The sequence below is a fragment of the Hemicordylus capensis genome, chromosome 7, assembly GCF_027244095.1.
Source record: "Hemicordylus capensis ecotype Gifberg chromosome 7, rHemCap1.1.pri, whole genome shotgun sequence".
NCBI classification, from domain to species: Eukaryota; Metazoa; Chordata; class Lepidosauria; order Squamata; family Cordylidae; genus Hemicordylus; species Hemicordylus capensis.
Window position 1 is genome coordinate 16,699,993 of NC_069663.1, and position 15,057 is coordinate 16,715,049.

The 15,057-nt window shown below is 46.3% G+C and overlaps 1 protein-coding gene across 6 annotated transcripts in view; it reads left to right on the top strand.

The window, feature by feature from the left end:
* HIVEP3 (HIVEP zinc finger 3) overlaps positions 1-15,057 on the top strand; it is a 268,460-nt gene that overhangs the window by 95,129 nt on the left and 158,274 nt on the right. Inside the window, exon 1 of one of the 6 annotated variants that reach the window (XM_053267804.1) lies at positions 579-606. The exons of the other annotated variants lie outside the window; for them this stretch is intronic. The gene's annotated coding sequence lies outside the window, so the exon portion shown is untranslated. Of the gene's footprint in view, positions 1-578; positions 607-15,057 lie in introns of those variants that run through there. 6 annotated transcript variants of the gene reach the window in all.

Consider the following 15,057-nt stretch of genomic DNA (forward strand, 5'->3'; position numbering starts at 1 on the left):
TCAGGTGGATTTTACCAAGGACATATCTTTGCTCACAGCCGAAACCATTCTCCGTCTCTTCGATGAACACAACCTCGTCCCGATGACTAATTTCAATTGAAGTGATCATCCTGTTCCAACACCTCCTCAGCGTCTGACAGTGTCTCATCTTTCCCGTCTACCAATTAAAGCCCCGCAATGTAGATAAGCACATTGAACACGCTTTGCCAGCCTTGATCTTGTCTATCTTGTGGGAGGAGAGCTGGTCTTGTGGTAGCAAGCATGAATTGTCTCCTTGGCTAAGCAGAGTCTGCCATGGTTGCGGACGGACAGGGCTGAGAGAGACGCCTGCCTACACCCTTGGAAAAGCCTCTGCCAGTCTGCGTACTGAGCTAGATGGACCAATGGCCTGACTCGGTATATGGCAGCTTCCGATGTCCCTAAGGGTAATGATGGAGTTCCCTGCAGATTGGAAGTGAGGATGTGCAAATCTGCTCCCACGTGGATCAAGTGAACATAGTCGCTGGCAGGGAAGGAGAGCTGGGCGTGCTCCTGATTTTTGGTCATGTGCTTGCAGACATGATGGTCAGAGGCGGGGAGAATGATCGTGTGCGAGGCAGAAGCTGGGTAAGTGTGCCCTACCCAGCTTGTGTCTCCCAGCATTGGACCGAGTTGGGAGGAAAAGCTGTCCTGCCTAGCTGCTCTCTTGCACTCAGTCACTCTCCCCGCCTCCTTCCCAGGCTGGGTGCTTCTCCTGTCCTGCTGGCAGCCATGTGCACGACCCTCATGCTTACCCCAGAAAGCACCAGCAAAGACTGCGGAGTAGAAACAGGAACTGTCCTTTATTGTTTCAGTGTTAACAGGTTTCTGAGGGATCCCACTTGCCTCCGTGTAACCCAGCCTTGTTAGGAATAAGGAACACAGGAAGCTGCCTTATACTGAGTCAGACCATTGGTCTGTCTAGCTCAGTATTGTCCACACTGATCGGCAGCAGCTCGCCATGGTTTCGGGCGGGAATCTTTCCCAGCCCTGCCTTTTATATTATCTTTAAGGGATAATATCTTGCAGTGCTCCAATGCAGTTGCCCATCCAAATGAAAACCAAGGCAGACCTTGCTTGGCAAAGGGGACAATTCATGCTTGCGACCACAAGACCAGCTCCCCTCCCTGTTGATGGTTGGGCTCGTTTATTATTATTATTATTATTATTATTATTTTATTTAGGCTTGTTTATTTGGCTTGTTTATTATTGTTGTTGCTGTTATTATTATTGTTGTTGTTATTAATTTGGTTTGTTTGTTTGTTTGTTTGTTTGTTTATTTATCGATATTATTAATTCGATTTCTATACCACCCTTCCAAAAATGGCTCAGGGCGGTTTACACAGAGAAATAATGAATAAATAAGATGATAATAAATAGTAAATAAATAAGTTTATGGCATGGCCTCGCTTTACCTTGGTGCTCATCTCGGTGCCTAGCAACCAGCATGCTTTCCATCTGCAGTCTTTCGACCAAGGCCTTGGAGGAGGCATGGTGTTCCTCTCTGAAGTATCCCTCTTAGGTCTCAGCTTCGTCTCCTCTTCCACATGGCATCTGTGACTCCTGTCAGCACCTCCCCTCAGGCTTCTCCCATCACCTTGTCCCACCTGGTGCACCTCGGGCTCACCTCTCCTGCTAATGGCCCCAGGACCTCACCTGCTGGTCCAGGTACCATTAGTCCATCTTGAGTTGCCCTGCATGGGCAAGCAAAGTTCTCCAAAGCAGGACAAAGTTCTTTAGTTATCTTATGATAATACTTATCCCAATAGTGTTGGTTTTTTTAAAAAACCTAAACAGTTAATAAAATCTCTGCCAGTAATAATGGAGAGTTTACAATAATGGAGAATTTCTGAAATATACTCTGGAATGTCCAGTGTTCTTGTTCAGACTACAAATAGACTACTTGCCAGTAGCAGGCTGTTGGCCAGATGCGTTTTAAGTTCACCCATTCTTCGTTGGTGGCCCAGTCCGTAAATTGGAGTCTACAGAGCTGTGTGTGTCCTCTGCTTTTGGTTTCGCAGATGGTCACTTCTGACAGTAAATGGTAAAAAAAAAAAAAAAAAATCCCCCAAGAAATCATCAAGTTTCCCCCACTCTTTGTCTATTTAAGGGTCGGACAAGAATTCTCTGCAGCAGGAATTCCCAACCTGTGGTGCTCCAGATGTTGCTGAACTACAACCCCCATCACCCCCAGCCACAACAAATTGTAGATGGAGATGATGGGAGTTGTAGTTCAGCAACATCTCGGGAACCTCTGCACTACTGTATATATCAGTTTATCAGGACTGACCAATTGGGTGGAGAGGGTGGTTCACACCCCACTGGCAGAGGGCGTGGTGCCATCCTTCTGTAACCTGGCAGCTGTCCGCTCTTTGTTAAGGAAGCCCTCCCTAAATCCCACTGTATTGGATCATTACCAGCCAGTCTCCAACCTCCCTTTTTCATTTGGAGCAAGGCATTTGAGTGTGGAGTGCGTGGTGGTGATCCAACTCCAAGGATTCTTGGAGGATATTAGGAACATAGGAAGCTGCCAAATACTGAGTCAGACCTTGGTCTATCTAGCTTAGTATTGTCTTCACAGACTGGCAGCGGCTTCTCCAAGGTTGCAGGCAAGAATTTCTCTCAGCCCTGTCTTGGAGAAGACAGGGAGGGAACTTGAAACCTTCTGCTCTTCCCAGAGCGGCTTCATCCCCTAAAGGAAATATCTTACAGTGCTCACACTTCTAGTCTCCCTTTCATACGCAACCAGGGTGCATGTTTTTTTTGAGATTGGTTTTACTTTTTTACTCTTTTTAAAATGAATTTTGTTGTAAGCCACCATGTATTTATTTATGAAGAATGTTCGCATATAAGTATTTTAAATAAATAGATTATCTTCAGGTCTCTTCTCTACATTGTATACTGTAAATGGAGAAGCCGCTGCCAGTCTGTGAAGACAATACTGAGCTTGATAGACCAATGGTCTGACTCAGTATATGGCAGCTTCCTATGTTCCTATGAAATTGCATATTATATTTCAAAAATTTTCTCTTATTGTAAAGTTGGGGAGATTTTATTAACCAGTTTTTTGGATTTGTAAATCACTACTTGAGTGGTTTTGTGGTAGCAAGCATGACTTGTCCCCTTAGCTAAGCAGGGTCCACCCTGGCTGCATATGAATGGGAGACTTGATTTGTGAGCACTGTAAGATATTCCCCTTGGGATGGAGCCACTCTGGGAAGAGCAGAAGGTTTCAAGTCCCCTCCCTGGCTTCTGCAAGATAGGGCTGAGAGAGATTCCTGACGGCAACCTTGGAGAAGCCGCTGCCAGTCTGTGAAGACAATACTGAGCTAGATAGAGCAATTGACTCAGTATATGGCAGCTTCCTATGTTCCTATGGTAATTCTATAACTTTGTCCTGGTTTGGAAAACTTTGCTTATTATATTGTTCAGTTCAGTTTCGTTTTTTAAAATAATGATGATGATGATGATGATGATGATGATGTCTGGATAAAACAAACCAGTCAATAACACCTGCCTGACTGTGTAAACAAGAGAGATAATAATAATAATAATAATTATTATTATTAATAACAATAATTTATTTGATTATTTGGTTATTTAATTTATATACCACCTGACTCCAAAGGCTCTAGGCAGTTCACAAAAATAAACACAATAAGGACAAAATTAAACAAATGGTTAAAACATCAATTTAAAACAATTTAATACATTCAAAGATTACTAGGTGTAGCAGAGAAGTAACTTGCCTAGGGAGCAAGAGGTTGCCGGTTCAAATCCCCGCTGGTATGTTTCCCAGACTATGGGAAACACTTATATTGGGCAGCAGCGATTCTGCACTGGAGGAGGCAATGGTAAACCCCTCCTTTGTTCTACCAAAGAAAACCACATGGCTGTGGTCGCCAGTAGTTGAGACTGACTTGACGGCACAACTTTACTTTAAAGATGTTAAACCATGAATGTCTATAGGGAATGCTTATTGTGTTGGGCAAGGTTTTTGCTGTGTTTGGTTCTGTGACGGGCCTCTGTGTCAGTCACTGTGATTGGCTGGGAAACCCATGGGTTGAAAATCAGCTCACAGGTGTGAAGTAAATGAGACAAATATGTGTTTTTACCTTCATGACGCATTCATTCCCAATCATGAAAGACAGCAGTACTTAAAAGCAAACCCTTGAATTTTTCTGGAGTCTGGACTGAAGGTAAATTGCCTTCCCTGCAGCTTGTTTTATAGTGCTTTTATAGTTTTATAGGAAGAGGTTACCCTTGTCAGCTACATTTACTAACACAGACATTTTGTTTCAGCGTTGTTGGTCTAAATTACTGTTTTCCACTGTGCAGCAATCAGTCCAAATTTCCAGCACATCAGGACTGGAGCCTTGTTGAATTACTCCATATTTTTCTTGCCTCCCTCTCCCTTTTCTGCAGCCTGTCTTCTGTGTGGGTAGTGGTGTTAATAGGATGCAATTTCTGAAAGTGCTCAATGTTGCCTGACAAGTAGGCGAGACAACCTGGCATTGTGAGTTCAGGTTTGCTGCCGAGGTCATCCACGATCTTATCCTGAATGTGCCTGCTGACTTGGCTTGTGTGATGGAGACCTGGTTGGATGAGGCGGGTCAGGTTAATCTCGCCCGGTTGTGTCCCTCAGATTTCCTATTCAGCAACAGGAGACCCGTCTTGAGGTGGAGCTGCAGGAATCTATCATGAATCCATTCCCCTCTCTAGATAACCTGTCACACAATCCCAGGATTTTAAGTGTTTGTTCCGGAGAGTAGGTTTCTGAGACAGTACGGGGATTGCCTGAGCTGCTGGAGATGGTCTCAGAGTGGGCATTGGGTTCCTCCAGACATTGTCTTGGGGGACTTCATCGTCCAATCCCCCGGCAGTTTTAGATACCATTGATCATGGTATCCTTCTGGTCGGCCTCTTTGAGTTGAGGCCGAGTGGGTCAATCTTGGACTAGTTCCGCTCCTACTTGGAGGGTCAGATCCAGAAGTGTTATTGGCTGTTGGCCTGCGGGGTTCCTCGGGGCTTGATTTTGTACCCCATGCTGTTTAACGTCTAATTGAAACCACTGGGGGAGATCATCTGGAGAACTTCAGCCCTCCAGCCAGTATTCCCCATAACAGGAATTCCCAGATGTTGTTGAGTACAATTCCCAGAATCCTTGGCCAAAGGCCATTGTAGCTGGGGCTTCTGGGAGCTGTCTCCAACGTAACTGGAAATCCCTGTTACAGGGAACACTGCCTCCAGCTGTCACTGGACTACAGCTCCCATTTAGGGAAGAGAACTGGTCTTACAGTAGCAAGCATGAATTGTCCCCTTTGCTAAGCAGGGTCTACCTTGGTTTGCATTTGGATGAGAGACTACATGTCAATGCTATAAGATATCCCTTTAGAGCAGGTTTTCTTAACCTTAGGTTCCCATGATGATGTTCCCATCATCCTCAGCCACAAAGGCTATGGTTGGGGATGGAGGGAGTTGTAGTCCATTAGAGGATGGGGCCATAGCTCAGTGGAAGAGCATCCACATGCTTGCATGCAGCAATTCCCAGATCCACTCCCTGTCATCTCCAGGTAAGTAAGGGAGAGCCTCCTACCTGAAGCTCTAGAGATTCAGTGTAGACAGTACTGAACTAGATGGACCATGGGCCTGACTCAGTATAAGGCAGCTTTCTTTGTCCTTATGGGCCACAGTGGTGGGGGATGATGGAAGTTGTAGTCTGACGTCCAATGCAGGTGTTGTGGCCACGTTAGCAAACAGGGTCGTGTGCCCCTTTTGCTAGCAAACTTTGACCAACGCCGCATTTGCGGTGTGGTCGGGAGCGCCTCTCCCTGCTTGCAAAAGCAGAGCGATGCGTTACCAGCCAGGTTGGGAACCCATTGCCGGCTGAAGCCTTTCAAAAACAAGGCCATCGGCATTCTGGACAGGGGCCAGTGGTGGTGGGCTGGACAGGGTCCGTCGATAGCCTTTTCCACCACTGGAATGGAGAATCAGTGCTTTGGGGCAAGAGCTGGGATGGCCCACTTTTTTGGCCCTGGAGTATTTCGGAGTCTTGCATTCCAGTCACTGGCTTCCAGAGTTGGGAGGTGTGCTTGCCCCACTCAGCTTTCTGGAGTCAGGGAAGAGCATGGTATCTATGGCACTAGCGGGATTAGAGCCCGCCGGCTTCCTTCCTTCCTGCTGTTCTCCGAGCTTTGCTCAGGTTCACGGTGGTCCTGCGCTTACTTTTGATCATCCGGCAATCCCAGCCAGTTGCCAAGACACCAGCCAAGCCCTTCCCAGCTAGCAGCTGGAAGAAGCCACAGGTTCCTCCAATCTGGCTTGGAGCAGATAATCACTACTGCTACATTCATCTCTCAAAGAAATAATGATGCTGTTTCCCTTCACTAGAACATTTCAGTTTTGGCGTTGTGCATGGCATTGCAAATGGGAAAAAATGGATATTATTGTTGTTTTTCATTTCAACACCAAAAGTTCTCCACGCAGTTTACACAGAATATAATCATCGTAATGATACTATGGTTCCTTGTCCCCAGGGGGCTCATGATCTAAAAAGAAAAACAAGGTATACATTAGCAGCAGTCACTGGAGGTATGCTGTGCTGTGGTTGGATAGGACGTTTGCTTTCCGCCTGCTAAACAGAAGAGAAACATCATTTCTTTGCCCCATTAGCTTCTTTGCCCCGTTAGCAATGGTCGCAATATTCGTGCTGTAAAAACCTTGCTGGGACTGTCAGATTGCCTAATTTTTTTGTAAACCGTATTTGATTGCTTTTAACCAATCATACATGCACAACATGTCAATAGTGAAGAAAAGTAGTCAATACAGATGATTGCCCGGAAAAAAACATAGGTTGTGTTGATTTGGAAGCCACCATTTTTATCTGCAGTAAACCAACCAACCCTACAAACAAAACAACCCTCAAAGAGAGGCTCCAGTGTGAAAAGGTTTGTGGGGCTGTGTTTGTGTGTGTGGCAGGAGAGGGGGGTTTGAGAATTTTATTTGGCTTGGCAATCTTTCTGAAGGAGTGAATATGCAGCTTGGGGGTATTACTGGACCCGGCTCTGCTTTTGGAAGCTCAGATGGAGGAGGTGGCCAGGGGTGCCTTTGCACGGCTTCGGCTAGTGCGCCAGCTGCGTCCCTTTCTCGAGAAGGCAGATCTGGCCACAGTTACCCATGCCTTAGTCACATCATGGCTGGATTACTGTAATGTGCTCTACGTGGGGCTGCCCTTGAAGAATATCCGGAAACTGCAGCTATTGCAAAATGCAGCAGCTAGGGTTTTATCTGGGAGCACATCACACCCAGTTTGAAAGAGCTGCACTGGCTACCAGTTTGTTTCCGGGTCCAATTCAAGGTGCTGGTTTTGACCTGTAAAGCCCTGAATGGTTTGGGCCCGGGATACCTGAGGGACCGCCTGCTCCCAAGGGTTGCTGCCTGCTTGACAAGGTCATCTGAGGGGGCTCTGCTCTGGGTGCTGACAATGAAGGAAGCTTGGTTGTCGTGCACGTGGGACAGGGCCTTCTCTGTTGCTGCCCCCAGGCTTTGGAATGCTTTTCCAATGGCGATTCGCTCCTCGGTCTCCATCATGGCTTTTAGAAAACATGTGAAGACTTGGCTTTTTACTCAGGCTTTTATGTGATTGTCTCCATTGCTGCTTCTTTGGTATTTTTATGTATGTATTTAAAAAATTTTTAATCCAATCTGTTTTTATATTTTAGCATTTTTTAATTGTGTAATTTTTACAGTCTTGTTTTAACTTTTTCTATGTGAAGCTCCTTGTGATTATTTTAATGAAAGGTGGTATATAAATTTAACAATAAATAAATAAATAAATAAATAAGTAAGTAAGTAAGTAAGTAAGTAAGTAAGTCAGATGTGGAAGGGGGAGCCTGTTGATCTCTACTTTAAATAGCTTGATAATTGATTTATTTTTACTTATTGTCAGATTTGTGTACTGCCTTTCATTTTAAAAAATTCCATGGCAGTTTACAGCATTTTTAAAAGCAATACCAATATATGACACACTTAAAACAATATAAATATAAAATTTCCAAATCGTACAGATCTATTAAAAACATATACACAGTAGTAATAAGAGGAATGTACAAGGTTTTGATCTGCACAGATGACTATTATACAACCAGAATGGACAAAAGCTTGCACATTAGTCAAAGAGATGAAATGTAGCCTGATCCATTTTTGGAAGGGGGGTATATAAATCAAATACATACATAAATTAAATTAATGTAGCTGAAATGGGGAGAGAAGGGAAGGAACACCACCCAGAATGTCTTCAAGAATATAATAACAACCCTACCAGAACATCCCTACTTAATACTAAATCACTAGTAATCAGTAAGGCAATTCTGGTCACACACAATCTTCAGTTGATTTAATTGTACCTATTAATCAAAGCTTGAAGCCCTTATTCTCCCCTCCCCATTATTACTGCTTGTACAAGGCAGCAATCAGGTGGCCAAGACTGTGGTTCACACTGAATTATTTAGGATGGGTAAATCCCAAGCATGCTGTGAAGAGCCCCAAAAGCATCTCTCCAAATTGGGTGGCAGGCGGGCAGCAGAGTGACAGACGAGAGATTCCGTGCAAACATCATGCAATGGGTAGTTTTTGGGACAACCCCTCCCTCCTTCACATAGAGGCATAAGGTCTAAACTGGCTGTGTCTGTTCAAAAAGATCTTGAGCTTTTGGCCAGCTTTCCACAGGACTTATTAATTTAGCCAGATGCAGCGTTTCTGATGCTGTGAGGGTGTCCGGCCCAAATTTTGAGCAAAGGCAGTGCCTAAACTGTAAGTATTGCCAAAATATAGATTTGGGGAGAATAAATTTTGCTCTGAGATCCTCAAAGGACTTTGAAACAGCCTCTCTGATTAGTTAATTGTTCCAGTGTGTAAATGCCCAAATCTGCTCTTTCTGCTGTATTGCTGATCTGCCTCCTATTTTGATTGCAAGGGAACGATTACATATGAGCACTGTAAGATATTCCCCTTAGGGGATGGGGCCGCTCTGGGAAGAGCACCTGCATGCGTGCATGAAGAAAATTCCAAATTCTCTCCCTGGCATCTCCAGATAGGGCAGCGAGAGACTCCTGCCTATAATTTGGAGAAGCCGCTACCAGTCTGGGTAGGCAATACTAAGCTAGATGGGAAAATGGTCTGACTCAGTACAAGCAGCTTCTTGTGCTCCTATGTTTCCGTGTGTGTAGGGATCAGATTTCAGTATTGCTCCCAAATGACTCCACACCTTTCCTGTGGCAGTAATTGTCGGAGAATACACAATCAAGTGTGGGAGGTGGGAAATCCGAAGGTCTTGGCAACTCTGTAAGTGCTGAAAACCTAACGAGGCTATTCTCACGATCGCCCACAAGCGGGCTAAGGGAGCCTAGCCCGCTTTGGGGCAATCATGTGCTGCAGCGGGAGCCGTGCAGCTCCAGCAGCTAGCCTCCATAAATACCCCTCCCCTTAGACAAGGTTAACGGAGTGAGCTCTCTGTTAACCTCATCTTTTTGCTCGTGTGTTGCCGCGGTGCGCAGCGCATGGCGACACATGAGTAGACAGCCTCCCGGGCTTGGGGGGTCTCTCCAGGATGCCCTGGGCACTTGCGCGGGGCATCCTGGAACTTCTGGGGGCCACGCGGCCCTCCATCCCCACAGCCCCCACCGGCTCTGTGACGAAGCCGGCAGTTGTGTGGGCGGCCGATCTGGCCGCCCAGGGCTGTCTTTAGGTCGTCTGTGGGGAGAGCGGGCTAAGCTTGCTCTCCCTGCAAACCCCCTTACGGCTCGTCACACTGATTGTGTGAAGAGCGTAAACATCTACATGATAAAGGAGTAAGTAAAGATCTTGGGGTTATAGTGGAAAGCTCACTGAAACTGTCAGCTCAACATTCCCCAAGGAACAAGGAAAATTCGCTGTCGGGAATAGGGTTGCCATGTCCCTTGGAATTTAGGGTAGCCCCCAGATTTTGGCTCCTCCACCCGGCAGCTAAATTCTACCTGGATTTTCACGGATTTCAAATGCGTTGCCTGGATTTTACTCTGGATCGGATCACATGGGTGGACGGAGAAGGAGGGAAAAGTATACAAATCTGTCAAACAAACAAACAAAATTCAAATTAGTTGCCACATAATTTGCATAATATGCAGATTAGGCCACCCAGATTTGGGAAGCTTGAATATGGCAACCCCAGTTGGGGATTACTAGGAAAGGATTAAAAAAATACAAGTCTGTGGTATGTCCATCTGTAGAATATTGTTTATCTTTCTGGGCAGCCCATCCCAAAAGATATCTTAGGGCTGGATAACCCCAGAAAAATTTCCCAACTTGTTTTCGTCCAGATGTTGCTGAACTACAACTCCCATCATTCCAAGATGCTCGGAGATGTAGTTCAGCAACATCTGGAGGAATCCAGGTTGGGAAGCACTGCCCCCAGAGTATCGCTTTGTTACAATAAACACAAGAAGGACTTTGTGGCGTCTGAAAGATGAACAGATTTGATATGGAAGAGGCTTTCATGGAGTAGAGTTGACTTCATCAGATGTCTGGAGTGTTATCCCCCAGCTGGCATATACACACCTGGTGACAGTGGTTTTTTTTTTTTTTTTTTTAAAGCAAGCAAATGTAAATAGTGAGGCCAAAAGAACATGGAATGCAAGAGACATAATCTGTGACATTTCTATGAAAAGTTCAAATTTATACAAGATAAGTACGTGATCATTCACAAGAGCAGCACTTGACATTAACACAACTGTGCTAGCGTTGCTAATTTAACAGCTGTGGTGGGAAGGAGAACCTTGGTCTTGACTGAGTCCTAAATGAACAGAATCAAATTTGCTGCAAACGGTTCAGACAGTTCGTTGTCCTCAGGGCTAGTTGATTAATCTGCTGATCAAACTCACCATCCCTTATATGTGTGTTAGTCTCTCTCTCTCTCTCTGATATTTTTGATTGAAAATTGTGTTCTACCCAAGTTTGGGAGTTGTGTGTGCTCCCAATCGTTGCTTGTGTTTGAGCAAGGTAGGAGGAAAACCTGGGTAGAAGTTATTAAGGCTCTCCACACGATCCGTGTGAAGAGCCAAAACGGGGTCTGCGAGGAGAGTGGGTTTGACCTGCAATCCCTGCAGACAATCAGGCAGTACTCCCTGGGTGGCCGGATCAACTGCCAAGACAATTACGTCATGGAGCTGGTTGGGGTAGCGGGGATCGCGGGCCTCCCGGCCCCTGGAAGTTCCATAAGGCACCATGAGAGTGTGTGGGGCCTTGTGGGGAGTCCCCTGATGCTGGGAGGCTTGTTGTAGCTTCCCGGTCGGGAGGCTACTTGTGAGTTGCTGCGGTGCAGAGTTGCAGTGACATATGGAGGCTATTCACACGATGGGGCGAAATCGGGCTAGCGGAGGCTAGCCTGATTTCGCCCCATCGTGTGAACCACCGGGCTTGGCTGCGAGCCGGTGGTTCCTAGGCGGGTGACCCGCCTAAGTACCCCTACCCTAAAACCAGGTTTGCTGAGTGAGCGCTCTGCAAACCTGGTTTTACAGATCATGAGTAGCCATGGCTCCGTGCCGCAGTTACTCATGAGTAGACTCCTGGAGGGGAGGTGAAAAGCTGCCTCCTGGCTCCGGGGGTCTCCCCAGTATGCCCTGTGTGCTCGTGCAGAACATACTGGGGCTTCCAGGGGCTGCACGGCCCTGAGCTTCCCAGCCCCTGCTGGCTCCATCACGGAGCCGGCAATTGTGTGGGTGGCCAATCCGGCTGCCCAGGGCTCCCTCCCTGCTCGTGTGCGGAGAGAGCGGGCCTAGCCTGCTCTCCCCGCATACTGATAGAAACCAGGTCGCAAGGTAGGAGGAAAAGCTGGGTAGAAGTGATTGTGCGGAAGCAAGGTAGGAGGAAAAGCTGGGTAGAAGTGATTGTGCGGAAGCAAGGTAGGAGGAAAAGCTGGGTAGAAGTGATTGTGCGGAAGCAAGGTAGGAGGAAAAGCTGGGTAGAAGTGATTGTGCGGAAGCAAGGTAGGAGGAAAAGCTGGGTAGAAGTGATTGTGCGGAAGCAAGGTAGGAGGAAAAGCTGGGTAGAAGTGATTGTGCGGAAGCTAGGTAGGAGGAAAAGCTGGGTAGAAGTGATTGTGCGGAAGCTAGGTAGGAGGAAAAGCTGGGTAGAAGTGATTGTGTGGAAGCAAGGTAGGAGGAAAAGCTGGGTAGAAGTGATTGTGCGGAAGCAAGGTAGGAGGAACACCTGGGTAGCTTTTCCTCCCACCTTGCTTCCACACAAATACTACTACCAAGGTTTTCCTCCTACCATTTCCACACAACTGAAAATTGGGAGCACACACAGCTTCCACACCTGGGTAGATCACAGTTTCTGATTGTGTGAATGATTTCATGCTCTCTCTTTTGCAATGGGAGAAACTCGAAGGCCTGCTTAAGTGTGTTTGTCTCCCTCTGCCTCCCGCTCCCTCCCTCCCCTCCCACCACAGGCAGACTCTGATTACTGGGAGCGATATCTCACCATGAATGAATGGCAGAGATGGAACTGTAAAGACAAAGAGCTGGCTTTGTCTGCGGATGAATTGAGATAGCATGTGGGTGGGTGGTGAATAGCAGAGACTTCCTTCATCCTCCTGTCACGGAGCTTTTCTTGTGGTTCCATTTTTTCTTCTTTAAAAATGAGCTTAATTCTTTGAACAATGAATTGCCAGCAAATTAGGGGGTTTGGGCAGAAATTAATATTCCATAAATATATCTTTGGGAAGAGAAAAGGCTTGTGATGTATTGCAAGTTTGCCTTATATCACCTTCCTTGCAGCAGTATTTAGTAGGGGCACCAATGTCTCTGTAGGTCGAGAGGAAACCCAGTTTGATACCCAACATGCTGTTACATTCTCTAGAGCAGGGTGGCAGAACTGGGGCTCTGTGGCTGTTACTGGAGTAGAACTCCCATGTTTCATAGCCACAATTTATTGCAGTTGGGGATGATAGGAGTTGTAGTCCAACAGCAGCTGGAGACTCTTGGGTTTGCCACCCTGCTTTAGTGCAACCAAGAGACGGAATCTAGAATAGGACTATGCAGGTGAAGGGGTGGGCTTATGCAAATCGGAGCAGGTTGGGCCGTTCCCAATGGCTGGGGTTCACCAAAGATGAGAAGCAGGCCTAGCTACCTACCATGTCCCCAAGGAGATATGGGCAGGTGAATTGGTCTCCCCTTTTCTAAGCAAGGTTTGCCTTGGTTGGCATTTGGATGGGTTGACAACATGTGAGTGCTGTCTGCTGTAAGATATTTCCCTTTGGGGGTGGGGCTGTTGCTCAGTGGTAAAGCATCTGCTTTGCATGCAGACGGTCCCAGGTTCACTCCCTGGCAGCATCTCCAGGTAGGGCTGAGAAAGACTTCTACCTTAAACTTTGAAGAGGTGCTGCCAGTCAGTGTAGACGATACTGAGCTAGATGGGCCGAGGGACTGACTCAGTATAAAGCAGCTTCGTATGTTCCCAAACCTTTCATTTCTGTTTGATTTCTGTTCATTAAGATTTTCTGTATCAACATCCATGTACAATGAATTGATACATAATTAACAATTATATAATATTACTCTCAACCCAAAGCTCCCTGATTATAATACTTTTAAATATCTTCACTATAACTAAGAAGATTAAAAAAAAAATCACTTCCAATTAAAACAGAACCCTCGGTCTGACTGCAAGGTAAGGGAAGTGTCAGGAGCAGTGTTACCTGAAACAGGAATTTTATTATTTATTTTTTAAAAAATATTTATTTATTTAAAATATTTCTATACTGCCCAAAATGTGTGGTGAATTCCCAGATATTGCTGACTACAACTCCCAACATTGCGGCTGTAATGATCTTTGGCTGGGGATTACAGGAGTTGTAGTCAACCTCATCTGGGAATCCCTGTTACAAGGAACACAGGTCAGGAGGAGAGCTGGTCTTGTGGTAGCAAGCATGACTAAGCAGGAGCCACCCTGGTTGCATTTGAATAGGAGACTAGAAGTGTGAGCACTGCAAGATATTCCCCTCAGGGGATGAGGCTGCTCTGGGAAGAGCAGAAGGCTCCAAGTTCCCTCCCTGGCTTCTCCAAGATAGGGCTGAGAGAGACTCCTGCCTGCAACTGTGGAGAGGCCGCTGCCAGTCTGCGTAGACAAAACTGAGCTGGATGGACCAATGGTCCAACTCGGTATATGGCAGCTTCCTATGTTCCACCCTTCTCCTTCCTCCATAAAATGAACCATTACCTTTTCATTGACTCCTATGGGCAGCGGAGCCCCCCTGCTTGCATTTTAGGGGGTCAGAGAGGGCCTGGCCCACTTAGCTTTTGTGATGGTCTCTCTTGTTTGTGGAAGATTACAGAGGACATTATTTGGCTAAAATTAGGGGGGAGGGGTTCAGGAGATGGGTCTTGTGTGTATCGTTATGTTGTTAATGCTATTTAGCCACTTTGGGAGGGCAACGTATAAATGTTTGAAATAGATTGAGAACAAATCTTCTGCAGGGATATGAGGCTGAGGGCACACATGTCCTTGTGCAGAGTTATTCCAGCCTTCCATAGGTTTCAGGCCATTGCTAGAACAAGATTCCAGGCTACTGGCTTCCTGGCTAAGGCTCTGCTGTTTAACTAATCCCTGTCTCTGGCTTCCACACTGCGCTGTCCAAGGTGCTGCCATCAGACTTCTAATGCCTGCTCCATTCTCTTACTGACTGGTAAAGGTAAAGGGTGCCATCAAGTCCATTTTGACTCCTGGTGCCCCCAGAGCCCTGTGGTTTTCTTTTGGTAGAATACATGAGGGGTTTACCATTGCCTCCTCCCATGCAGTATGAGATGATGCCTTTCAGCATTTTCCTATATTGCTGCTGCCCGATGTAGTACCAGCAGGGATTTGAACTGGCAACCTTCTGCTTGTTAGTCAAGCATTTCCCCGCTGCTCCGTACATAGGGACATAGGAAGCTGCCATATACTGAGTCAGACCATTGGTCTATCTAGCTCAGTATTGTCTTCACAGACAGGCAGCGGCTTCTCCAA